Consider the following 27,400-nt stretch of genomic DNA (forward strand, 5'->3'; position numbering starts at 1 on the left):
TAGTGTCTCTCTAGTCGCCTGCTGGAACATTTTCTGAGCAGTAAAAATGTTCCTCTGAGAGCTTACATCCGTACGTACAGCTTGCCCAGGAGTTAAGTTCCTCGCAGATTAAACGGACCCTCCCGGCTTTGTGGGAAAGGGTGGGTAGCCCCCCTGTAACTTGTGATCCCTGGTCATTATCCCCCCCACAAGAATATCCAGCCAGTCAGTCAATGGATATTTAGTGAGCACCTACTATTATGTCCCAGGCTCTGTGCCAGGGGCTGGAGGTACAGCGTGAAATGACCACGGAAGGCTCCTGCTCTTGTGGGACTAACGTTCAAGCCGGGGTAGACAGGAGAGACAGCTTGTGGCCAGCACAGGATAACGACCTTAGATTGGGGTGTCAGTGGTGGGATTCCCGGGAGTACCGGGGAGAAGGAACCGCAGGGCACAGACAGGCAAGGTCAGGTGATGCCAACGGGGCTGGAGCAGCTATGACAGTGCAGGCACTCCACAGCCCAGGGAAGGGCGGGCAGGAAGGCATCAGAGGGTCCAAGCTGGGCGGCTGTACGAGCTGAACTCCATTATTAATGGGAAGTGAAAAGGAGAAAAGGAAAAGGATATTCAAATTCTAGTTTCAGTGCCGACTAAATGAAACAAAGCCTAATTTCAATAATTCTCGGTAACGTTGAGTTCTAGTTACTTTTGTTTCCCCTGAACCGTGATACAACCAGACGGCTGTACAAAAGAGGCCCATGAAATTTTTACGCCTGCAGTATAATGAGACACAGTAGACCAAGCGATGTAAATTTAGAGTTTTTCGATATGTGTGATTACGCCACCATCCTGAATGCCAAAATGCTGTCACGTTCACCCCCGTCATCAGATCTTTAATGGCTGCTCGAAAAAGGGAAAGAGGAGGGAAGACCGATGGTAGAAACCTTTCAGTTACAGCTTTCTGGAAAGCCCTCGGGCAACCACTTCTACGAGTTTTGGCTTTTAGGGAATATTCATTAAAATGAATTTAATGACCTGCTCCTGCTGCCGGTCTGGATTTTTAAGTAAAAATTGCTATGCATGTTTTTGGGTTCACAATCCCCATCTCTCAAAGACAAAATTTTATTCTTTTATTTAGGCTATTTAAAAGAATACTGCATGGGGAGAATCACCTATCCACTTGGGGGGAAAAAAGTCGTTAGATCCTACACCTCAAACCACATACACAAAACTGCTGTCAGATGAAAAAAAAATCAAATGAAAAACCAGAATTCCTTAATTACTATAAGAGGATGTAGAAAAACATGTTTATATTTACAAGACAGATGACAGGCTTGGGGAAAATATCTGCAATTTACAAGATATGAGAAAATATTAATACCACACTCTCTACACACCAAAATGGACCAAGAAGACGAGGCAAACGGCCCACTAAAAAAATTAGCAAAGGACGTTGAGACAGTTTACACAAGAGATACTACTGGCTGATAAACATAGTATAAGATGTTCAACCTCACTGTTGATTGAGGAAGTATGAACTTAAAGGAATATACATACATTTTTTACCAGTGGAAGATGCAATAACTGACTTATCCAGTGCTAGTGAGGTCATGAGGAAAAGGACAGTCCCACTGTCCTGTCTGTCACCTGGTGAAGAGTGAGTGACAACTGAGGACACCGTTTTGGATGCCAAATCGGCAGAACCAGAAAAGGAAAACACATACATACCCTTTGGCCCAGCAATGTCACACCCAAGAATCTGTCCTGCAGTCATACTTGCACAAATGGTCAAGGACTCATGTACAAAGACGTCTGCTGCGGCGTCCACGCACCCCACAGACACTGACACACCACCTGCTTCGCGCAAAATACTGTTCTCTACGCCTGAGATGCATCACTGAACAAGACATAGGGAAAAAAATGTTCTCATAGGGAAGAAACAATAATCAAAACAAATAATTACATACTATGTAACTGATAGTGGTGACCTCTGAAACTGGGGGGTGGGGGTGGGGGAAGGGGGGACGACTTTAAATTTTGTTATGTCTTGCACGTCTGGAATGGTTTAACTTTTATAAGCATGTTAATTTTGTAATCAAACATGTTTAAAATAAAAGAGCCCTTGCCACGCAAAGGCCAATGAGCTAGTCAACTCCAGGGGGGGCTCTGTGTCCCTGGGACAGGCGACAGCAGCTGACACCTTCACCCTCCATCGTCACTAATGTGGGAAAGGCAAAGGCTACCCGCAAACCTCCTGTCCACACTGAAAACACTCTGCTAAGAGTCTTCCCTCTGGCCCTTTAAATTCGTGTATTACACATGTAATGCACAAATACATTCTTATTACGAAATTTAAGAAAATAAAGACTAAGGTATAAAAAAGTCAAAGCCCCTCCTTGCCTTTCTGGGCCGTCACCCTGGCCAGCCGCTCTTCTCTATGACACAAAGGGCACTTTTTAGAGTGAACGATCCTCTCCCAAGCTGAAAAGGCCAACCTGTAATATATCTACATCTATATTTAGATTATAGAATTAGATCCCAATTTAGCTGACTTTCATCTCAGAGCGGTGTGATGTTTCCCAGGACTGCCTGAATTAGATTTCCTACTAGTTAGAATTTCCTGTAAGCTGGGATTAAAAGCTCTCATTTCCTAGTTCCTAGTTGCCATCTTAATCATTACACAACACTTCAAAATTTCACAAGAAGTTTTGGAAATATTAATATGCTATCTCACTTCCCAACAATCTATAAAAGACAGGGAGAGAAGGAAAGTCAGGAGCAGGGTTTAGATGAAATGCATTGTGTTGGGATTTGAGGAGACCTGGTTCTGTGGCCGTGGCTTTGGTCAGGTCACCTGTCCCTTCCTGGGTCTGATTCCTCATCTTTCAAATGAGGATTTGGGGCAATGTGGAGAGTATGCACAGAGCCTGTTCCATAAAAGCTAATTAGTAAACGTTGTTTTCCTTTCCCTCTTTCTTTAAAACTTTTTCCGATTCTGGGGCCCCAAAGAGGGGCTTCTGCGGGTGCTGGTAGCGCTCTTGATCTGGCTGTTGGTACACGGATGAGCTCGGTTTGGGGAGGGTGACTGAGTGTGTACCTAATGAAGCAGGCATCTTCCTGTAGGTATATCAACCCTAACTGAAACGGCCAAAGCAAAAAAGGACTTAGTCCCTTCAGTCCCCAACTCTCCCATCAGCGGGCTGCATCCTGGCGTTGGCTTGGTGGGGAGGGGTTGAGAGAGACTCTGGTGGAAAACGCGTGCCTCCTCGGGGCTGTGACAGGAGCGTGAGCCGAGTCCCGCTGAGGTCACAGAGCCACCGGGAGGGGGTCATGTCATCTAGAGGCCTTGTGTGTCCAGTGGGGAAGGACACACAAGGCCCCTGGTGAGTTCAGACTCACCTCCCAGGTGAGTTCAGACTACAGGGAAAATCCAAAGGTGCCCAGCCTCTGCCTGAGGAAGCCAGCCCGGCTTTCCACTCTGCCTGGACCAGGACAAAAGGAAGCCACCTGATTCTTCTCTCCTGAAAAGTACCAGAACGTGGGAGCAGTGATTTCAGCTGCCTGAGAAGCAATCCTCTAAAACCCAGGTATCATTTTTAGAGTCAAATAAAGGAAGGCAGAAGCTGGCTAGACTTGTCGGTAATCAGAGCTTCTCACCTTAAGGTCACTGGTTGGAAGCCTGCTGGGGTCAGAGGTGACGGGAAGGTGTGGCTCCTTGCAGGCATCAGACATCTCTTGAGTGTGGAAAAGGGGCAGCATCTGTTGGTCACCACGCAACGGGGCTCCTGGGCCCCTCCTGACACCCCCTCTGACACCCACCGATGCCTCTACAGACAGTGCCTGGGAGGGGTCCTGGGTCACCGGGGGCCGCCTCATCTGGGACATGCCCCTTCTCCCTCCCATCATGTCAGCACGCGACCTGCCTGCTGCCCACCGCACACCGGTCTAAATGAGACATGGGCCCTGCACTGGGCCAGGGTTCCTCCCAGGAGTTTCGGAAATGGAACTAAGGGTTGTGAGAAGGGAGGAATCTCTCTCTCTCGTTCAGTGGCTGAACCCAAACCCCTACAAAGAATGTGCTGAGAGTAAGTTCCGCCACGAATGAGGCAGAACAGGCCACTGGTGAGCTAAAGTCAGGGCAGAGTCAGAGAAAGCAGATGTGCCCCCAGGTCGCAGCCTCCCTGGGCCCCCTTGCACTCTGGGCCCCTCCCAGGCTGTCAGTAGTGTGGGCTCCGGAAGACCACCCAAGCCCCACTCAGAACCAAGCCTATTCAAGCGAGGTGGGTTGGGGCTTCTTTTCCACTTCCGATGATCAGTATTTTTACACACCGCATTTGCCCTGTATCTGAAATCAAAGGGTCACCCACACCTCATAAATCCAGACAGAAGTGTCTCTACCTCTAGAAATGTGTCCACTCCAAATAATGGGCCTGCAATTTTCTTTCCTTCATCTTTCAGATAAATGCAACGCTACCTCTATTAATCCAGAAGATACATGCCAATGGCATTGGTTGCCAGAAACATGTAAGCCATAAAACCGAGCAAAGGGCTTCCCTGGTGGCGCAGTGGTTGGGAGTCCGCCTGCCGATGCAGGGGACGCGGGTTCGTGCCCCGCTCCGGGAGGATCCCACATGCCGCGGAGCGGCTGGGCCCGTGAGCCATGGCCGCTGAGCCTGCGCGTCCGGAGCCTGTGCTCCGCAACGGGAGAGGCCGCAGCAGCGAGAGGCCCGCGTACCGCAAAAAAAAAAAAAAACCGATCAAAAAATACTCTTTATGAGGATCCTGGGAAGACAGTTTACCAACACTAGAGGCTCTGTGCTTTTCCTAGAGGAATGCTTTGTTTTTGTGTCTGTGAGTCATGTGACTCATCTGGTTGCCCTCTTTACACTGGGTGCTAGGAAGCTCGCAGTCAAGTCTGTGTCTCATCACCGTGAAGCATGCAGCGTCTGGGGAGCATGGCTTTGGATTTCCCCGTTCTTTCTTTTCCTTCCCACTAGCTCCCAGCCTCACTGCCTTGCTTGTTACACCTTTGCAAGCCACCTGAAACCGTTCTGGAAGTAGGCAGAACACAACCAGCCAACAGGGCAGGGATGGCACAGTGGCAAGAGCACGGTTTCAGGGTCAGACGAACCTGGACGCAGTATTAGCTCCACCACTTACCGGCCGCACCACCCTGGGCAGGCCGGGAACCTCTCTGAGCCTCAGCCTCCTCAGATGCAAAATGGGCAAAGTATATTTTCAGGGATGCTGTGACGATTTAATTAGCTGACGCACGTGAATATGCTCAGCCTGGTGCCTGGCACAAAGTACGTGCTTAAGAAAAGTCACTTCCCCTTCTTTCCCCTGTACTGTTCCCTTGTCCCCTCTCCTCTTAACAAGGCAAAACTGGCAGAGATCCCACCCAAAGTCCCCGGACAGCCCTGGGCACCTCGGCACCCCCAGGAGAGGCCTGGGGGACCGTGGCCCACTCCTGGAGGTTAGGGTCTGCAATCCTGGGTGTGTGGCCCACTGCCCATTCCCCTGTACCCCATCTGGCTGGAGCCTGGCCTGTCTACATGAAGCCTGTATCAGAGATGGTGTTTCCCTCAACGACCACAGTGGGAGAGCCGCCTCCCCCGTGCGCCCCGCGGCCAGCTAGGTATGGCAAGGAGCTCTGTCTCTGAAACATCTGTAATGGAAGCACTGAAAGTCAAGGCTAGCTACTCCGAATGGTCTGTCCTACCCCAGGCCGGCCCGGCCCCCCATTCACCAGGATTCTGGGCCATTTTCTGTGACTGTCAGTCAACATTTGTTAGGAAAGCTAAAACTAATTTAAATTTTAACAAGCACGGCAATTAGAAAGGCCAATCTGCTACAGAGAGCATCATATCACACATTTGCAACCCAAATACAAATATTTCAGCTTACGCCCTAAGTAGGAGTATCCATTTTAACTTCTGACATGGAAGCTGAAGGCTCAGGCCCGTGTCTGTGCATCTTGGTTTTCAAGAATATAACTTGGACCACGGCAAACTCCTGCAAGACAGGGCTGAACTCAAGAAAGGGAAAGGGAGGAGGTCTTGGTCTACCCTGTGGAATCCTGACACCGGGGGGAGGGGAAAGTCAACGGCAGAGAAAGTGACTTTATTAACGCAGGTCAAACGCCTCATTTTTCAGGGTAAATGCTAATATCAATGGATACATTTAAGGAGGCTCCAGGAGCCCACACTGCACACATTTTTCAACTAAAGATAGAAACTATGCTTAAAAAGCTAATTTGGTATTTTTAGAAGTTTGGGTTTCTTTGATCCCGCCAAAAGAGGCTTAAAATTCAGCTTCAGACTATTTTAGTCTCTGCTTCACAACTTTGAAATAACTGGTACATCTTAAGTTCCTTTCAACCACTGAAAAGCAAATGATTCTACGAACTTGCATGCTGGAAAAGCTGAAAATTTAGGACTTAAAAAAAAAAAAAAAAGTAAGTGGAATTTACAAAAGTATGATTTGGTCACTTTGGTTTGTAACAGAATTGGGCCTTCCCAATCTAGTCTCAAGCTTTCTTTAAGGCTGGGGGAAATCTGGGGCTCTATTCATTTAAGTTGGCTTCAGTAGCCTGACTTTCTTAGGGTGATGAGAGCCGTCAGCTGCTGAGCGCTCCCCATAACACCCCAGGCTCCAGCTCCAGGAGTTGTCAGGCCCAGAAGGGGCCTGGCCAGCCCTCTCTCCCCATGAGGGAGGGGGCGGGGAAAGGACACACAGGGAGGCCCAAGGCCACACAGCTGACGGGCTGCAGAGCCGGACCAGCCTCCGGGTTCCTCCTCCACAGCCTTGCCTCCCATCCGGCAGCAGGGACATCCCGGAAAGGCCTGAAGGATTCTCAAGACTCTTCCGGTGCCCTCGCCACCCACATATCCAGGGTTCTGAGCCACTTTAAAAGCAAAGGCCAAGCCTGGACAGGGTTGACCAGGAGAACCACTTGGGCCATCATCTTGGTCCCTTGATTCTCATATTTTGAACCTGCATTCGATAAGGGAATCTCCTACCGTTTCAAGGGAAGATAGAGGGGGGGAAATGGATAAAACCCTAAGGCATTACAATTATTCCAAGTAACAGCGAATCTTCACACTGCATTACCCCAAGGATTCTGTGGGTGTCCCAGGCCTGCTACCTCATTTTACAGATGAGGAAACAGGTCCAGAGAGAGGAAATGACTTGTCTAGGATAAATTCTGGTTATTTGTTTCTGGGGACCCTTGACATATCTTTTCAGAAAGTGTGGTGTCCATACTGTCCCTTCACATGGCTCGGATCATTTCAAGGATGTGGTTTAATTAAACAATTCAGCCAACAGAACGTGTGTTTGTGGTTCTACCACTGACAGATACACGCCCCGGCCAAGCAAGCGGAGTTTATTTCTTTAAAGCACTTGCAGGCCATTGTTTGCAAAAGAATCTGTGTCCGATGAACATTACACAAACAAGAAGCTTTTCAAAGCTCCTCAAACCTGCAGTGTCGAATCTTTCCCACTGGAGACGGAATCCAAATTGTCAGCCTGTCTCAGGTCTAGTGCGGTGTCTTAGAAGCTGTTAAGGCTTTATTAGCGTTTGAAAAAGACACTTAGCTAAGTTGCAAATGTGTTAAATGGAAAAAGATTCCAAACAGGCCCTTTCAAAGGCAGCTGCGACCCAAGTCCTGGGACTGGGTGCAGGCACTGGGACAGATGTGTCAAGTCCCTCTCTCATGGTGGGGACGGCCTGGCATGAGGCCAGCTCAGGGTAGATGCTCAGGAAAAGGGCCACGTCACGGCCTTCTGTAAGGGTCCCTCTACTCGTCCATCCAGCCCGCCCTCAGGCATTATCCCAGCAGATCTCAGCCAGAATCATGCTGATGGCGTGCTGTTACCCGTTCAGAGGGAAGCCCTGTAGGAGCACGGATTAAAACAGGTAGAGAGCAGCAGTGGGTGATGAGCCCTGGGAGACACAGGGGGAAGCCACCGAGGCCACCCATGCCCTCCCGTCTCAACTGTGTCTCAGAGGGGACTTTGGAATATCGAAGCCGGGGCACGTGGCAGCACCGAGAGGCCCCAAGCGCGACTGGGGAGTCGGCCAGCCAGGCCCTGCCAGTTTCCAGCTGTGTGACAAAAGGCAAGCCCCTCGCTGCTCATCGCCACCTGCCCCAGAGTGGCCTTTCCGGGGCACAGATCGGATCAGGTCACCACCACGCGTGAGAAGAGAAACTGGGTCCTGATCACCTAGCACAGTCGCTGGTCACCATGAATGCTCGGGACATTGGGGCGCAAAAAGGCTCGTCTGAGGAAAGACACAGACACAGGACAGTCACCTCGAAAACCGTGAGGACAGCTCTTGGGGGAAAAGCATCTATAAACCCAGGCACGGCAGTCCTCCCCTCGCATTACTTCTCCCTCTCGCTCTAGCTCCTCCCAAGGACACAGACTGCCTGCTGGAAGTGCCACCTGAGGGGAGCCCTGGCGCCCACTGGGGGAGGGGCAGGGCGGGCCTCGGCCGTCCGCACAGCCGTCCCACCAACATCCTTCCCTCCCTCGACAGCCCTCCACAGGGACACCCCCCACGCACCGGCCTTCTCTCTCTCCTCCTCCCTCTCTTGCTCCATAAGCAATAAAGACCTTTTCGATCACATCACACACATTACTCCATGTCTTCCCCGTGCCCGAGAGTCCAGCGATACAGGACGGCTCACAACTCCCTGCAGACTATACTTCCCTTCCTCTAGAATGTTCCCCACTTTAAATGCTAGTAGCCAGTGAAAAACACAGGGTCAAGGGTCAAGACAACCCCAAACTACGGAAGGTAAGCTTTTACCCTCTGAGAATAAAACCGTGGAAAAAATAAGAGATGAGCCGTCCATTAAAGGGACTCACGCTAGACCAGGATCTGAAAATGGGTGGCTGAGAAGTCTCAGTCAGTCCAGCTGCGGCGAACTGGGCATGGCCTCTGGGGCCCGATGGGAAGTGAGTTGACCACGCTGGGCTCTGGGAGCAGGTGGCAGCAGGTGGGAGGCGCAGTGGGGCTCTGGTACTGGCGTGGGCACTGGTGGGAGATGCTCTTGCTGCTAGTTGTCTAGCCCAGGCCCCCAGCCACAAAGGCCCTCGGGCCCCCACGAAGCCTGCTGACCTGGATGGATTTACGTCAGGGACCCGCCTGAAAGGTGGGAGAGCCAGCCTGGAGGAGGTGAGGGAAGGAACCCGCTGACAATGGCACTGGGTCACTGGGCTGCCAGTGAGGCTCCTGTCTGAGTCTGGATGCCTGAATCCACCCTCCAGGGACCTGCCGGCTCGAGATCAACTGGGGGTGGGGTGGGGGGGTGGACTCGCTTCCTGGTCAATATCTCCAGATAACACCCTCTGACGCCCCCTAACTGGAGCAACACCCACTGGGGCAGCTCACCCTGGCGGGTGGAACTCAAATATTATCTTCTCAGATCCCCTAGTTGAAATTAACCTCTCATTCTGCCCCTCACTGCCTTTTATCGGCTTACACTGGTACTGTACCCTATTGTATCTTTAAAAACCACATGTCTGTTCTCAGGTCTGCCCCCTGCCTGGCACTGTGAGGTGCCAAGAGCAGGGACCGATTTGGGACCCAGAGTGCTGGTGTCCAGCGCAGACAACCACCAGTGTCCACGAGAGAGACGCACCCAGAGGTGCTTCCTGGGCTCCTGGCTTCTCCCTAAATCTCAGTAGCAAGTGGTGCATCTTCTCTGCACGTCACCTCCTCTGATCACTGGGAGTTACGTGGATGTCAAGCCTCTGCCACATCAGTAACCGATGCTTACGTGCCCTTACTCTAGGCCACACTCTGCTCTAAATGCTTATCTGCACGGACTCATTAAAAGCACGTGACATGGGCTTCCCTGGTGGCACAGCGGTTGAGAGTCCGCCTGCCGATGCAGGGGACACGGGTTCGTGCCCCAGTCCGGGAAGATCCCACATGCCGCGGAGCAGCTGGGCCCGTGAGCCATGGCCGCTGAGCCTGCGCATCCGGAGCCTGTGCTCCGCAACGGGAGAGGCCACAACAGTGAGAGGCCCGCGTACCGCAAAAAAAAAAAAAAAAAAGGCGTGTGACAATGTCCTGGTCACCCCCGTTTTTTCAGTTCAGGACACGGAGGCATGGCGTCCTCAAGTCACTGTGCAGTGAAAGTGCTGGAGCCGGGTGCAAACCAGGGAGCTGGCCCCTCATTCCACACCGGACGGCACCAAGCGCCCTCTTCAATGCGCAGAATGTCCCAATAAAACCAGGTGCCGCAAATTCTTCCTCTGTCAACTCTCACAGTGAAGGTCACGGACAGGGCACCGTTCACGGCCTGAGGAGGACGCTTTTGAAAAGGATGATCCCAATTTTGTAAGCACATTAAAAACTGGAAGAACTACCTTGTATCTTCACTGCATAAAGACAGCAGAGGCCTTCTCTTCCCAGGGATTTGAGACTGCTAAGACCTCAAAACTCGAAGACAGCCCCCAACATGATTAAATACCTAATTTTTATTATGTCCCAACAGACCTGTTTTAGATAGGTCACATTTGTGATGCATTAAAGCTGTATTCTTTGTGGATTCCACTTATAATTGATAGCTCATCAGGGCCCTCCACGGAATCACTGTGGACACAACACTGATGCCCATTCCCATGAACCTGAACATGAGCTGATTACCTCAGGCGGCTGTGGGGGGCTGGCGGACGTCGCAGCTCTTGTGGGATCCACAAAGCTGAGGCAGGAAGGCAACCCTAACTACACGCTGCTGCGTGAAGAGGACACGATTCCTCACACACAGACCTGCCGTCCCCCAGGACGTGCAGAGGCAAAGCGTGGGAACGACTCTCCTCCTCGGCTGGAAATAGGTTCATCGTCGTGCTCTCTGGGGTGGGCCTGACATAGAACAAAAGGTGTGACAGTGGGCTACCCTGGTGGCACAGTGGTTGAGAGTCCACCTGCCGATGCAGGGGACATGGGTTCATGCCCCAGTCCGGGAAGATCCCACATGCTGCGGAGCGGCTGGGCCCGTGAGCCATGGCCGCTGTGCCTACGCGTCCGGAGCCTGTGCTCCGCAACGGGAGAGGCCGCAGCAATGAGAGGCCCGTGTACCGCAAAAAAACAAACAAACAAAAAAAAGGTGTGAGGGCCCTGACGAAGGGCAAAGGTGGGGAGGGCCCTGATGAAATCCACCGTCACCGTGAAACCTTACACACGCCCACACTCACACCCACACACCGTGAAACCACAACATGACAGCACCATTAAAGTTCACATACACAAAAACACACACACGCACACTCAAATACCATGAAACCACACACACCCCACCACCGTTAAACTCTACGCACACCCACACATACACCTAATTACCACCAAACCACACACACACACCCCATCACCATTAAACCACACACACACACACACACACACATACACCTAAATACATGAAACCACAGACACACACGCACCCCATAACCATCAAACCACACGCACCCCATCATCACTAAACCCTACACACACACACACCATCACCATTAAACCCTACACACACCCACACATACACCTAAATACCATGAAACCACACACGCACGCACCCCATAAGCATCAAACCACACGCACCCCATCATCACTAAACCCTACACACGCACGCACACACACATACACACACCACCATTAAACCCTACACACCCACACGTACACCTAAATACCATTAAAGCACACACACACCCCACATCACCATCAAACTTATACACACACCCAAATACCACTAACCCCCCCCCCCCCCCACACACACACACACATGCTGGGAAGGGAAAGGACCCCTCTCCTCCTGCTTCACAAGCCCTTCTATTTCTTTGGTAGGCTGTAGGAAAGAGATCGCTCTTCTGCTGTGGTCCAAATAAAACTGTCCTCCATGGGAGGCCTGCAACCAAACAGGTGGGCTGGTAGACGGCTGTGGCCCTTCCAACTCTGACACAACGACAGTCCACTGCCTGGGGACGGTGTGAAGGCACTGAGGTCGGCTTGCTGGATCCTGAGGCTGTGCAAAGTCGTCACAACCACCTGTGCCAGTACTTCCACAGCGTGTCCCGTGGAGCTGAGGCTTCTACATGCAGGTGGGTGTTTTTGTGATCAAACGAGTATGATGGCAAAAGAGAAGGGGAAACTTTGGAGAAAACAAAGCCAGCATTCTCTGCTTTGACTTCTCAGAAGCCGGGTGTGTTTTGAGCCATTCTATGCCCTGAGCCAATACCAGCAATGACAATGACAGCAATAATAATAGCCAACAGGCACCAGGCACCTACCAGGTGCCAGCTACTGTGCTGAGTACTTTACTTGTATGAACCCATCTAATTCTCATAACAACCCAAAGAGGGAAATTATTCACAGCCGAGATGGCTGAGACACAGAGGGGGTTAAGTGCTTGCCCAGGGTCACACAGTAACTGGCAGGACCAGAATCCCCACTTTGCAGCCTTTAACCACAACTCTGCGCTGCCTCCTGGGCATCTGGGGAGCCTGTGTTAAATCCACGGACAAAGCCCCGAGAGAAGGATTAACACCATCGTGGACCGGGCCCTGGTCCTCGGCGCCCAGTGCTTCCTAAAGTCACCTGGTCACTAAGCCTTTCTCCGAGGAACGCCTTTTGCAACTCGGCCTCTTTGGAACACACTTTGGGAAACGATCATCCAAGCCAGTCTGCTGTTCAGTGTAACAAGAAGAGTGCAGGCCTTGGGCACCAAGACTGGGTCCAAATTCCTGCTCTACCATTTTGTGATTTATCTTTGAGCTTCGGGTTCTTTGAAGGTGACACAGGGACAAAATAAGCCAACCTATATCGCAGGGCTGCAGAGAAGGTAAAGTGAAATTACGTGAGTGAAGGGCCGGTCAAGATACTGGCCTGTGCTGATGGGCAATACGCAACTGGTAGCCTTACCATGGTTACTGTTCCGTTTCCGACAGGGAAACCGACAAGTTAGTGGACCAAATCAGGACTGGACCCGGTCTGCCACCCCGGCCCTGACCCTCAGCTTTTCCTTTCTTCCACATAATGTCCACCTGCCTCTGCTCTCCACCCCATAAGCAGCAGCAATGACCTCTGAAGAGTGAGAAGAGGCGAGAGGAATGCCAGTCCCTGGATCCAGGCCCAAGAATGGGGGCAGGATCTGTGTCCGCCTTGTGTGGCATTCCCACCGCACACTGCCCCCGCCCCGGCACCCAGTATGAAGAGATGAAGAAATGAGCGCGGGGATGAGCAATTAGCCAACATGGTTTCTCCCCCACCCGATCAGCAGCACAGTACCACTTAAAAGGAGAGGACTGGCTATCCACGTACAGTGAGGCCAGCACACTTTCTGGCACTAAAATTGGTGGCAGGGGTAACGGCTACAGGGAGAATTTTCCTGCGGGGTGAGACAAGGGGATGGTTTTGGAGAAAGTGGCAGGTGACAGCACAGCAGGCACTGGGAAAAACCGCAGGATGTAGAGGGCAACAGTCACGGTAGGAGCAAGAGCCCTAGAGGGGGGTGAAGAGGGAGACCCCAAAGGCAGACAAGAGGCACACGTTAGAGCCACACCTAAACAGGAAGTGCCCCAGGCCAAATCTGAAATCTGAAATGGTGACTAATCCTTGTAATGAAAGGGAGGGGCCAAGAATTATGAAAGAGCTGGAGAAACCCACTTCTCCTAGAAAAGAATACTCAGCACACTTCTCCCATCCTCTTATGCGTGCCAGGGGGACACATGAATGCATCCACTTCCACATGCCTGCAAACCGGACTGCAAGGCTCACAAGGGCAAAACAGAAGATACATAACAATTCGTTATCTCTGGTCTCTACAGGCTGCCGAATACATTCTACACTAAATAGACATTCTAGACATCCTATGCTACATAGAAATGCGAGATTAATACACAATAGCTTTAGCTGAAGTCAGGATCAAATTTCATTACCAAAAAATTTAGGCAGGAGGTCCCAAGAGGGCAGAGCAATTCGAGACTCTGCTAGGGGATATTTCGCTTTGGTCGCTACCGTTTCTGTGCAGAGTCCCGTTTTCTCTGCCAGATGAAAACAGTGTTGAAGGGAAGACGAACCAGGAAAATATTAAAAAGATGAAATCAATACGTTTGTCCTTTTAGTTCTTCAAGCATCTAATTCTCACCTGTACTGGGTGGGGAAGCGGGGGTGGTGAGGGGCTGTTGTTTTGTTCATGAATTTATCTTTTCGATTACAGAAGTAATGTAAGGGCATGGCAATGTATGCTTAAAGCACAGAAAAGTATAACAAAGACGAAAAATTACTCCAAGTCCCACGCCCTAAGGTACCCACTTACTATTTTGGCATAGATCCTTCAAGTATTTTTTTCTGTGCGTTTCTTTTATAATTGTAATAATATACCCTATATACTCCCTAAGCTGCTTGCTTTGTTGAAGCCTGCCCAGACACTTCACTCTCTCTGCAAACATAATTTTTAATGCTTGTATAACACTTCCGAGAATGGCTACTCCTGGTTGCTTTCTGAAATATACTGCTTTAGTTCTAATATTAATCAGTACGGTGAGCAAACCACTGAACAAACAGACAATAATATGCATACTACAAGTCTCCAAGTGGGGCTAGTGTGCAATGCTTCCCAAATGGTTTGGGCAGATTACATTTTAATGTAAGAATGATAAGAACAATAATAACTAATATTTCTAGCTAGCTTAGAGTTTCTAAAGCACTTTCACCTGCATTCAGCTCATTCGAGCCTCACAGCAACCATGTACAGGAGCTCTTTTTCTGTCTACTTCACGGACAGAGAAAACCAAAGATTAGGGGTTAAACGACGTTCCCATGCTCACACTGCCAGAAGTGACATGGGACACAGAGGTGGGACCTGTCACCACTCTCCCGATATCTCTCTCTCTCTCTCTCTCTCTCTCTCCCTCCCTCCCTCCCTCCCTCCCTCTCTCTCTCTCCCCCTCCCTCTCTCCCTCTCTCCCTCCCACTCCCTCCCTCCCTCCCTCCCTCTCTCCCTCCCCCTCCCTCCCTCCCTCTCTCTCTCCCCCTCCCTCCCTCCCTCCCTCTCCCTCTCTCTCTCTCTCTCTCTCCCTCTCCCTCTCCCTCTCTCCCTCTCTCTCTCCCTCTCTCTCTCTCCCTCCCTCCCTCCCTCTCTCTCTCTCTCTCCCTCTCTCCCTCTCTCCCTCTCTCTCTCCCTCTCCCTCTCCCTCTCTCTCCCTCTCTCTCTCTCTCTCTCTCTCTCTCCCCCCCCTCTCCAGGTCTCTATGTATATGTCTCTATCTACTATACCACTGGTATTTCAAACTCTCTGAATTCCAAGCTCATTCTACATCTATGCCCCCAAATAATCCCTTTTGGATTCTCATTAATGGTGCCACCTACAACAGCCCCAGCCAGGAAGCTCCCTCCTCCCTCACCCCTACATCCAACCACCCCCAAAGCCCAGGCCCCACTACACAGAAAGGCCTTCGCTGAGCTCATCTTCTGTCACAGGGCACGGTGATGGGCAAGTAAGGGGCCTTTAATGTACATCAGCAGGGAGGGATGGATCTTCATACACTACACACTCTGCCACCACGACACACTGCCTTACAATGGAAGTAAAGTTGTAAACGCACAGGGAGAAAAAAAATCCTCTGTCGCACTGAATTCTCTTTACATAACCAGGCTCTTTAAAAATAACAGATTTTTTTAAAAAAAGTATTAAGGGCTCATTACGAATTTTATCTGAAGCCACGGGTTCCATAGCTTTCCTTGGTAAGAATAAGAATCTCACAATTAATCATCCAATTAATTTCCAACTCTCCTTTACAAAATGAATCTCATTAGTGAAAACTGGAGTGGGGCAAGACAAACACAGTGAACCTCACTCTAAGCTGAAAAGATAGTGAGCGATGCGATTGACAAGCACATTAGGGTAAACAGAGTTAGTGACCGCGGTCCAGAGCGGGAAGTGGCGTCTAGCCGGGGCCGGCTTCAACAAGCGGGCAGCCATAAAGTGCTCTCTCAAGTTCATTGCAAGGGGCCAAGCTATTCCACAGCCACTGTGCCAATTTAAGGCGTCTCGACGGCATTCGAGTCTTATTAAAACAGCAAACCTATTCTTTTAAAAAGAAAATTGGTATTCAAAAAGCACGACAAAATTAATCCAGTTATTGCCCTATAAAGAGTCAAGGATGTAACTATGTTTTAAAGGGGCGGGCTTCCCTGGTGGCGCAGGGGTTGAGCGTCCGCCTGCCGATGCAGGGGACGCGGGTTCGTGCCCCGGTCCGGGAGGATCCCACATGCCGCGGAGCGGCTGGGCCCGTGAGCCATGGCCGCTGAGCCTGCGCGTCCGGAGCCTGTGCTCCGCAACGGGAGAGGCCACAACAGTGAGAGGCCCGCGTACCGCAAAAAAAATAAAATAAAATAAAATAAAGGGGCCACAGGTTGTACCATGTTCAAACAGAGAATCCGTCCACAACGAAATCCTCCACAGAAAGTCTCCCCATTAATTAGGCAATGAAAACAGCAGCCTCCCCGAATCAAGCAGGAACAAACAGGAAAGAAAAGAATATACTTCTTGTGAGGGGGGAAAAAAAATACGTGCACACAAAGAAATGAAAGGCAATGCGCTCCACCCTCAGTATAATCAGTTTCAACAGAAATAATGAGAGCTCTTACTTGAGCTTCCATGGTTTCTGCTCCCTGCTCTAAGGGGCGCCGGGGGCAGGGGGGAGGGCAGGGCACCCGGCCTCCTCTGCGCCTGTCCCGGGACAGGAGCGCCCTCTGCTCTGGAAAAGCCAGGTGCTCGGGGGAACAGAGGAAGCTTCTCCTTCAATGGGGTGGGGTGACAAGGAATAGCAAACAGCACTGGGGGGGTGAGTTAAAGCGGGGGGGGCAGAAAAAGGGGGCGACACAGAAATGGTGACGCCAGGCGAATGGCCCTGTCACAGCCACACTCCCTTTCCTGTTACACACACACACACGTACACACACACGTACACACACACTCAGGTGCAGTGAACATTCTGAAAGAGAGTCTGGTTTTCCTTAAAATAAAGGTATCATCTCCTTCTGATATAAAAAGAACGCTCTCTAGCATAGATGCCCCAGCGAAAGCCTCAGTGTCACCACAGGCTCCCTTTTGGTCGCCCCTCCCACCGAGTCAAGTTTGTCTCCTCAATGCTCTGGACTCTCGCTGCGGCCTCGGCTGGCCCTGAGCTGGCTGGCAGGGGCGACCTTCACCCCTCTCAGTTCCTCCTGGGTTCCCATGACACCCCGTTTCCACCCTCCCGGAGACCCCCGCATTGGCAGGCACGCCCTCCCTGACTCCAGCGCTGCGTTTCTCGGCCCCGTGTGCCCCCTCCCACCGCCAGGTCCCAGGCTCCCGGGAGCGGGACTGTTTTTACCCACTTTCACATTGGTCGCACTTCACATGGAGTCTGGCAGACGGCTGGGGCTTCAACCACAATGACAAGAGTAGGAGCGATAACAGCAGATGGTCTGGACACGTGTTCCCGCCAGGGGCTGGAGGAGTACCTTGTCTCATTTCATCACCCCAACAACTCTAAGCGGCGGACCCTCCCATTTTACAGATGGGGACACTGAGATTTAGAGGCTGATATTCTCGCCCAGGGACCACAGTGAGTAAGTGGCAGGCTGAGATTCCAGTCTTAACCTCCGTTTCCCACTTAAAGATGCCTGGTGAATGGATCACCACATGCCAGAGCCTTCCAAGAAGATTCTTTTCTCTTCTGCAAAAAGTTGAACATTTTTTTAGTTATTGTGTTCAAATTAAAGAGTAATAACATTCTCACTACAGAAAATTTGGAGAATATAGAAAGGCATGACAAAGAATTAAAAAAAAAAAAAAATCAGTCTCAAAAAAAAAAACAAAACAGTCTCACACCGTCCAGAAATAATCCCTGCTAAGACTCTGAATTATCTTCTTCCAGTCTTTCTTCTACGTACCTATGTACACGAGGCCTTCTGTATACGTAATAGGTATTTTTATATATTATGCTGAATGTGTTATGTATTCATGTCGTTTATTATTTTTGTTCATTTCTCTTTCATAAAACTAGGGTGATATAGTATCTTAGTTTATATCATGATCATTTTCCATGTTATTAAATATTCTTGGAGAAGAATATCAGTTACATAATCATTTCACTGAATGAATTTAACATAAATTAACGATTCCTGTCTATTGGACATTAGGCTGCTCCCATGTTTTGTATTATAAACAACTCTATAGTGAGCATTCTTGCTCCCAAAGCTTTGAGCACGTTTCTAATTTTTTTCCCTGAGGGGGGAAAAGAAAACCAGATTGTTGAGTCAATGGAGTATGTTTAAGGTCACAGTTTCCAGAAAGGTCTGAACTAACATTCCTATTAGACCATTTCACAAAGTTTTCTGGGGGAAAAGCTGGATTCCACAATCCACTTGATTTCTTAAAGCTGATCTACTTTACCATCAAGTCATGAACTATCTATTCTTTGATGAGTCAGGTTACAATTTTGTGTATCTGGTGTTGTAAGCTGATAAGTTAGCTGGTGATAAATATAACCGGTATCTGCAAAAGGCCATTCCCAACCCAGAAATGGAAATGACCTAAGCCTGGCACGGTCGAAGGCGCGGCGTAACGGGGGCCCTGCGATGCTCCTGTCGGACGTGGCTGTGTGCGCAGCATCCCTCCTGTGAGGTGTGGGGAGACGCCCTCGCTTTCCTTTCTGACTTTTAGAAACAAGGCTTGCTTGGCAAGTCCCGGCTGCTTTAGGGTGGAGGGTAGGTCGTGACTCTCAGCTCTGTCGCACGTTGGCCCCCCGTGGGCAGCTTCAAATCCCAGGACCCAGCCTGGGCCCCCAACCTCTGCTGCTCCCTCACGTGGCTGCCCTTAGCGGGTCCGGTTCCTCGGCCCCTTCCCAGGCCAACCCCGCTCTGAGCCCTGGGGCCGGGGTGCCTGGTGATGGGGCCAGCAGTCGGCTGCAGCCTGGGACTCCTGAGCTGGAGTCCTGGGCCGAGCCGGCTGTTGGGGACGGCAGAGGGAGGCCCAGCTCTGCCGATCACCAGCTCAGGGGCTTGGGTGAGTCTCTCGGTTTCCTCACCTGTGAAATAGTCAGGAAACTATGCCCGCCTTACAGGGAGTTGTCAAGACCAAGTAAGAGAAGGAATGTAAAGGGCTCAGCACGGGTTTACTGCCTTCATTACTGACAATGAGAGGCAGTAATGACAGTGAGAGACTCCTCCTTTACCCCTTCCCGGTGGCAGCAGAGCCGGGAGCAGGGGACCCTGCAGGGAGAAGGGACAAAGTGGGTCCCACGTTGTCTTCTCCCTTCCAGGATTCTGCACTTAGACAGCTCCCCGGTTAAAATACTCACGTGTGATGAGTGTGAGAGACTCCTGGCATCAGCACCAGGGAAGCCAGAGCGCCGTGGAGCTGGGTCCTGCCCAGCAGAGAGCGCGGCACACAGGCCCAGGTGTGCATCCTGGCTTCACCTGCGGACGCCGTGCAACCAGAAGCAAGTCCCTGTCCCTCTAAGCCTCAGCGTCCTCTCCCTACGGGGAGAGCCCGGCACCTGCCTTGCAAGGCCGTTTTGCACGTGAAGTTAAATCAGACAGCAAGGTACCTGCCTAGACGCCAGGCATTATGCCTGGCAGATAAGAAGGATGGCAGTAATAAAATAATTACAACTAACATTTGTTGAGGCCTTACTTAGAGTCACATTCTGAAAAGATGCTCATTTCACTGGTTAAGTTTTCCAGAACCAAGAGCCTAACGCATTTAGGACGTGCTGATCGTGAAGAGAATAAAAGGTCAACGAGAGATGCCAAGCTTTAATTCCAATACTACAGTGATAAGTGAACTAACGCCTTTTTTTTTTTTTTTTTTTTTTTTTGTATTTTCCAGGAGGAGACTCTTAAAAGTCAAGGCCATGCGTCCACTTCAATCGTCAGTGTCATGAGACAAAACAGGCATCATCAGGTTCAACTGTGTTCTGGCACTGGCCTGAGCCCGGGGCCTCGAGTCCAGCTGATCCAGGCTTTATCTATATTTGGTACATGATGTCAACCCAGAACATCTTATTCCTTCACGTTTAATAAACCAGCTTAAGACATCATTACTCACCACCCCGGTGGATTCATTTTGAAACTCTGAAGGCGGAGAGGGTACACCTCACATTTCTTACTAAAAGAGAAGTAGCTTAACCATCCACTGCTAAAACGTGAACTGCCACAAATATCTTTTTAAGGGGGGGGGGGGCGGTTGTGCAATTCCCACACCAGCTCACTTTATGATTTTTACAGACAAGAAGGTTGAAAACAGATACACAAGAAAGTTTTTTTTCTTCTAATAAGCACCTTTCTACAAGAAGCTACCAATTATGAAAACCAGAAATGCATTTAAACGCTTCTTACTGCACCAAGCAGAATGTCAGCCGCTTTTATTTATTGCTTTTATGAAAGGGAGGGAGGGAGAGCAGAGTAAAATTTCCTTTTTCTTCTGTAACGAGGTGAGTCACAATTTCCAAACATCAATCAATCAGTGAGTCAGAGGCGGGGAGAGGAGGAAATGACCCAGAGGCTCCCACCGTGAGCCTCTCCAGAACCCGGCCGAGCCAGGAACTCCCGGTGGGGACTCGACTTCCCTGTCCTCGCGCCTGGGGACCAGGCGCCTCCGTCAGACACCAAGAGCCACGCCCCAAGCATAGGGTTCCTTTGCTCATTGAGCAAACTCAGCAAACGTTTCAGAGCGCCCACTGCGTGCTGGGAATACAGAGAAGAATAAAATGGCACCATCTGAGGAGTCCCCATCCAAGCCACTAACTGCATCATGACACACAGGAGAAGCACGGGCAGGTACAGAAGCGCAGAGGAGGAAAACCCTGCAGGTGGGGCAGTGGTGGGGCTGGGACCAAACATGCTGCCGAGACAGGGAACACCTGGGTTGAGTCATCAATGACGAGAAGTTTGGGACGAGGCCGGCGGCAGCAAGAGAATGGAGCTGCCCCAAACGGAAAGGCTCCTGCGCAGACGCGTGGGTTGGGGAAAGGAGGCCACGTTCCAGAACCTACAGGTAGTTCACCTGGAGCACAGAATGTGCTCGCGAGGGAGGGACATTGGACAGAGACCAGCTCTCGAAGGGCCTTCCATCCCTGCTAATGTTGGCTTTGTTCCTGGGGTGTTCCTCAAGTGTGTCCTGTGCTTCTGCATCAGGGGTGCCTCACACCTTAGCTGGCAGGTAGGGCTGGTTAAGATGCAGACTGTGGGGCCACCCCCAGAGCTCCCAATTCATCAGGTCTGGAGCGGGCACAGGTGACGTGATGCTGCGGGTCTGGGACCACACCGGGGACCACTGTTGTGTAAGGGCAGGGCTCAGCATACCCAATCTAGCCCACGGCCTGTTTTACTTTTCTACGTGAAATATTGCTGGACCATGGCCATCAATTCACGTATTATCTATGGCGACTTCCCAGCAGAGTTGAGTAGTTGCAAAGAGACCGGATTGCCCACAAAGCCTATGGTATTTTACCATCTGGCCCTTCACAGCGCAAGTTTGCCAACCAACCCCTGCTGTTGGTTGTTCTAGGTGATTAGGAAAAAACAATGATAATTTTGCGCCAGTTCATTTTGGATGATACTGGATTAATCAACGCTCGGCAGGTTTCTTTTCTGCAGGACTTTTCAGAGCCTTTAATAACTTACTTTTCTGGGTGTTCCCAGCAACACAACATTAGTCTGTGAGATGCCACTACAGGATTTTAACGGAGGTTCATCGATAGACTAGTCTCTTAGGAAAACCGCCCAAGGGCAGACAGACTGGAAAGGAATGAAAGCGGAGGTCAGGAGACCAGTTAGATGGTTGCTACGGTAACTACACAGGACGTGACAAGAATATGCACTAGGGCAGGGTTCAGCAAACTTCTTCTGGAAAGGGCCAGAGAGTAAATATTTCTGGCTTTGCAGGCCATGATGTCTCTGTTGCAACTACTCAACTCTGCCCTGGCAGCACAAAAGCAGGCAGACACAACAGGCAAACAAGCGAGTGTGGCCGCGTTCCAATAAAACTTTATTTACAGAGTCTCAGTCTGGGATGATGGATGGTGGCGATGGTTGCACAACCACCTGAATGTTCTTAACACCCCCGGACTGTACGCTCAAAATGGTTAAAATGGTAAATTTTACGTTAGGTATCTTTTATCACAATTAACAAAAACAAAAAACTTTATGGACACAGAAATTTAAATTTCTTTTTTTAATTAATTAATTGATTGATCGATTATTTATTTATTTATTTATGGCTGCACTGGGTCTTCGTTGCTGCGCGCGGGCTTTCTCTAGTTGCGGCGAGCGGGGGCTACTCTTTGTTGCGGTGTGCGGGCTTCTCATTGCAGTGGCTTCTCTTGTTGCAGAGCACGGGCTCTAGGCGCACGGGCTTCAGCAGTCGTGGCACTCGGGCTCAGCAGTTGTTGCATGCAGGCTCTAGAGGGCAGGCTCAGTAGTTGTGGTGCACAGGCTTAGTTGCTCCACGGCACATGGGATCTTCCCGAACCAGGGCTCTAACCCGTGTCCCCTGCATTGGCAGGCGGATTCTTAAGCACTGCGCCACCAGGGTAGTCCCGAGAAATTTAAATTTCTTAGTTTTCATATATCATAACATACTCTTGTTTTCTTTTAACCATTAAAAAACGTAGACACCATTCTTGGCTCGTGGGGCACGCAAACACAGGCGGTGGGCTGGACGTGGTTTGCCGACCCCGGCACAGGGCAGTGGGCACAGAGGAGGCAGCAGATGTGAGAGCCGGTCAGGAGCTCCCATCAGGAACTGGTGACTGACTAGCTGAGGGGGAGGGAGGAATCCGGGCCCCCGTCTCTGGGCTGCTGCGCCCCATCCTCCCCATCAGGGTCTGGGAATTGTGAAAGCAGGCAGGTGGGGTCCAGATGCCCAGCCAGCACGTGAAAGGAAAGGTCTGGGGCTCAAGAGAGAAGCCGGGTCCTGATGGACACGCACGGGGGACACCAGCACCCCCGGACAGGCCCGCACCTCGGCTGCCAGCCCCTGAGGGTCATCGGTCTCCTCCAAGGGTCCCTGTCTGCACCTGGGGACGCCTGCCTTCTCCTTTCAGAAGCCCCTCCCCTCAGTGACTGTGCCCTGCGGTCCCCAGCCTAGCAGAAAAAGAAAATAGTCTGTCTTATCCAAAATAAACCATTACCTCGCAACCCAGTCAGGGGTTGGGGTTGAATAATGATCAATGCCTCTCAAACCATCTGTAGGGAAGGACGCGCCACAGGTTTCTAAATTTCCAATCTGCTGTGGACTGGTATTTTTATAAAATACAATAAACACGCCACGTGGATGTCACTGCAATATCGAGAGGCTGCGAACGTTTCTCAACGCCTGCTCTGAACCCCGGTGCTTATCTAGTCGCAGGCCAATAACGGCCGTTTCCTGGTTCTCGGGCCGCACGCTGACACACTTTGAGTGGCACACTGGCCTAGATCATGCCTCCTGAAGTTTCTCTGCTGAAAAGAGCAAAATGTACAACCCAACCAGGCCAGCCGGCCCAATCCCCCGGGGACAAGCCTCTCTGGAACGCTGGGGACCTCGCTGTGTGCCAGCAGGAAAACCAACTGTCACTGCCACCGCACAGACTGGAGGTCGGAGGAGAAGCTGTGGCCGCCCGTCCGGGGCGCAGACCAGACCCTCAGCAGTTGCGCTGGCCGGCAAAGCCACCAGAGCGCCCGCCCCAGGGGGCCTCAGGGAGACAGAGGGCTGGGGCCACTCCCTGCTCTCATTAGGAGATGGGACAACGCGCGCACACGCACGCCGAAAATCTACAGAACGGGCAACCTTCGCAGGCTGCTCCTTATCTTAAACCCTCACCGTTATTACACAGTCCCAGGGCATTTCGGTCTCCTACGAGACGCTGATCCCTGCAGTGAACCTAGGGCACAGAGGGAATGCACTGCTCACTCCATCGGGACGGACATGAGTGTTGCATTTAAGAGACGTAATTGCAAATCATCTCAGAAACTGCTCGGCAACTAATTGTCGTTATAATACCAAGTTTACATTGCCAAAATAATGGACAAATATCGCCATGTAATAGAACAGCACAAAAATGGTAATTTTACTATGGAAAGTTGGAACTTGCCATTTCAAATTAGCAGAAGCTGTGAAGTGGGCATTACTGACAATGTGAATATAGTAATTGGGGCTGATTTCTTGGCGCCTGGCCGAATCCGGCTGCCTGGTCCTGTGAGTTAATTATAGCTCTGCTAACGGAGCGGGAACACTTAGCAAAGAGACGCAGAGATAAAACTCTGCTCAGGTCTCTCTACAGATGAGGCAAAATGTGAATGTTTTGGCTAGCGACCTGGTGTAACAGATGTTATTCCCAATTAATATCTTGAGCAGCGGCCCTAAGAAAATACAGACATTTTCCTGCTAGGGGTCAAAAATCTGCAGAGGCCAAACTTTGTGAGGGTGTCCTCACTCACCGCAAACCCGTCTTCACACTTTCCGTGCTGTTGATGGAATGGCTGAGTCGGTCATCTTAACCTACGTCCAAAAATATTTAATTTACGGCTTGAAAAGTTGCCTTTAAAAAAAATTCCAGAAATCAAAATACGGGATTCTTCCCAAATTAGCTCTATCCGCAGACTGAGAGTTATTTCACTGTAGACTTAAAAAAATAATAATACATCTTTCTTTCAATTTTAGAGATTTTACGGTGTCCTTTCAAATTCAGGACTGGATTCTTTCCCTCCCTCCGCACTGCCTATCGCGTCCATCAGCACACCCACACCGATCAGCTCCTTTCTTCAGGAAAGGGGTGGACTCAGGCACAGCACTACCTAATGGATTTGCAGGGAAAACGTTCAAGCCCGGGGTCATTCCTGGGAGAGTGAGATCATTTGGAGTGAAGTTAGTCACGTTTAGGTCTGTCACCAAAGCATCTGAAATAAAGGCTGGTCATCGAGTGCTTGGTCTTCAGACCTGCTTCCATCCTCCTCACCCACCGGCACCGTGCCCCCCAACCTGCCCCGCTGCAAACAGGGCCTATGAGCTGACGCTTTCGTGCTTGCCTTCGCTCTGCACCTCCTGCTTACCGCCGAGCCCGCAGGGAGACTGGTCCAGGAGCGCTGCCTCTTCGGGCTGACTTGACACGCACCCCAGCCGTCCCTGGCTGCAGCCTAGGGTTAGGGGAACCAGTCTGGACTCCAGCTGAAGGCCCAGGGCAAGCTCTCTCTATACAGCTAAGACTCCAAGGCCCGCCTCGGATGACCACAGGGGATGCATGCGACGGCCCAGCACCGCCCTTGGCTTTGGGGCTCAGCAAACGAGACCCTTCCTTTCTCCTGCCCCTTTGCATTACAGTCTGGCCCACTCCCCACCCGCCTCAAAACTCCAAATCTAACACTCGCTCTGCAGCGTTTGCCACCACCGCAAACCCTCCTGGCCCTCCTCTTCCTAAGCAGCCCCGACTCGGTCCTCAGAGCTTCCGCCCGACTCGCCGGCCGCTTCACCACTGCTCTCGCGTCTATGTCTCACACTAGAAAAGGCCAGCCCCTCCCCGGTCCCCAACCACTGGCTTCATCTGGGGCCTCCCTTGCCATCCCCTTCCAAACCCACAACTCTACTTTGCCTCCCTCCGAGTCCCAGCCCTCTGGCCCAGTGGGGAAAGATCTAGAACTCATGCTTTGTGAAAGCAAATGTGTCAGCTTGACTCCCAAGCCACTCCTTTCACCTCTGGTGTTCCCAGCCTCAGGGGACACAGCCAACGCTGTCACCCAGACCCAAGGGAAGGAAGCAAAGAAGACACATGCCCCAGACGTGACCTCCAGAGTCAGAACGGTGCTCCTGTGCGCAGCGGGTCAGGACCACAGACACGCCGACCTACCTGAGCCTGGCCCAGGCCAGCCCCTGCAGCCCCTCTTTCAGGCCCGCAGCCCAGGGGTTCAGAATCATGTGGATTCTACCCATTTCTTCCACAGTCCAGTTCCTCCCCTCGGTACCCCCAGCCCCAGCCAGAATCAGGCTCTCAGGATGCTCCCAGGAGACCCTGCTCCCAGGCAGAACATCAGCCCCTGGTACCCCAGCCCCGAGCACAGCGCCTGGCACAGAGAGGGCACTCGTTAGAGACACGGTTCCCATGAGTTCTTGTGCAATTTTAAATAGCAATAAATTAACTCCTGGATATAATTTACAAAATGCAACAAACAGAGAGGGAATTTACTCACAATTTAAAGCAAATTATTAATGACTGTTTTGATTTATTCTATTTTCCTGGCATGAACTCTAAATTCCATTGACTAGCTTCAGCCGTGTTATGCTTTGTATCTCAATGATAGTGGATGTGTCGAAAGCAAACAGATCCTGGAGCTAAACCCTCAGAACTGGGGCCCGGCTTGGGTTGGAGCGGGCTGTGGTCCAAGTCCTTGGGTGGCTCTGCCCCGCATGCTCGGGACGGCCCATGCCGACCCCCTTCCTGGCACACACCCAGCACCTGCCCCAGGGCTCGGTAGTTTCCGGGCGACTGTGAGCTGAATGGGAAGTTCCAAAGCTGGCTCGGGGGTGGGGACGGCACCCAGGAGTGACAGCACTTTGCAAAAGTGCACTGCTTTTTGCAGCCACGCGGCATTCGGCTTTAACTCTGGGTAATGGAAGGAGCGGGGCTGACCTTGACCCACATGCTCTTCGCCAGGCCAGCCTGTAGTGCCTCGCTCCAGAAAAGAGGCTCCCTCATCTTGCAGCTGGCAGGCACGAGCGTGGGTGGGGGGCTCCGGCTCTCCCAGGAGCAACCTGGCCACAGCCGCCTGCTCTCTGGGGAGACCGGGGTGTCCGCTGGAGGCCGCTGGGACCCTGGAAGAGTCAGAGCACCAACCAACAGGCACGGGGTTTTATTAAAAACAAAAGCAGAATCACCAACAGACAGACCCACGGAGGCAGATGACGACGAGGCGGGGGTGTGCACACAGCACGCTCGCTCAGGGGGAAGATTCTGGCCCAGCTGCAGGGCTCGATTTAATAACTCACTGAAGTGCACCCACGAGCAGCTCCCCCTTTCCCTCACCTGTGGAGGAAGAGGGGTGGACCAGGTCACTGGGCTCAACTGGGGGTTCAGTGGCCACCACTGGAAAGCAGAGGTGAGTCTGGGCAGAACGGAGAGCTCCTAACAGTGACGGGTCACTCTCCTCGGCTGCCGTGGGTCCGTCTGCCCAGAGCACCCATCTCCCTGGGGCCCTGGGCCAGTGAGCCGGCCTGTGACACCTAGTGTTTTCCAGCCTCGTTCCCCAGCTCCCAGCGGGTGGCTTAGGTAACTGCTACCACTAAGATGGCGGGGGTGCATCACCCACGGCTAATGCCATCCTATCGCTGATCAACACCCTCCTCGGGAAAAGCAGGAGTTTCCCACCATTCTGGGGCCGCGGGAGGGGCAGACC

The 27,400-nt window shown here is 51.4% G+C and overlaps 1 protein-coding gene and 1 long non-coding RNA gene across 7 annotated transcripts in view; both read right to left on the minus strand.

Annotated features, from left to right (window-relative positions):
* Window positions 1–27,400, minus strand: part of CUX1 (cut like homeobox 1) — a 373,427-nt gene that overhangs the window by 239,113 nt on the left and 106,914 nt on the right. The gene's annotated exons all lie outside the window — the stretch shown is intronic.
* On the minus strand, window positions 852–15,052 carry LOC125961368 (uncharacterized). The gene is made up of 2 exons (XR_007472009.1): window positions 11,462–15,052; window positions 852–11,330 (listed from the first exon to the last, which is right to left on the minus strand). It is a non-coding gene; the product is annotated as an uncharacterized LOC125961368 (long non-coding RNA).

Source organism: Orcinus orca, chromosome 16 (genome assembly GCF_937001465.1).
Source record: "Orcinus orca chromosome 16, mOrcOrc1.1, whole genome shotgun sequence".
In the NCBI taxonomy this organism is placed as follows: Eukaryota; Metazoa; Chordata; class Mammalia; order Artiodactyla; family Delphinidae; genus Orcinus; species Orcinus orca.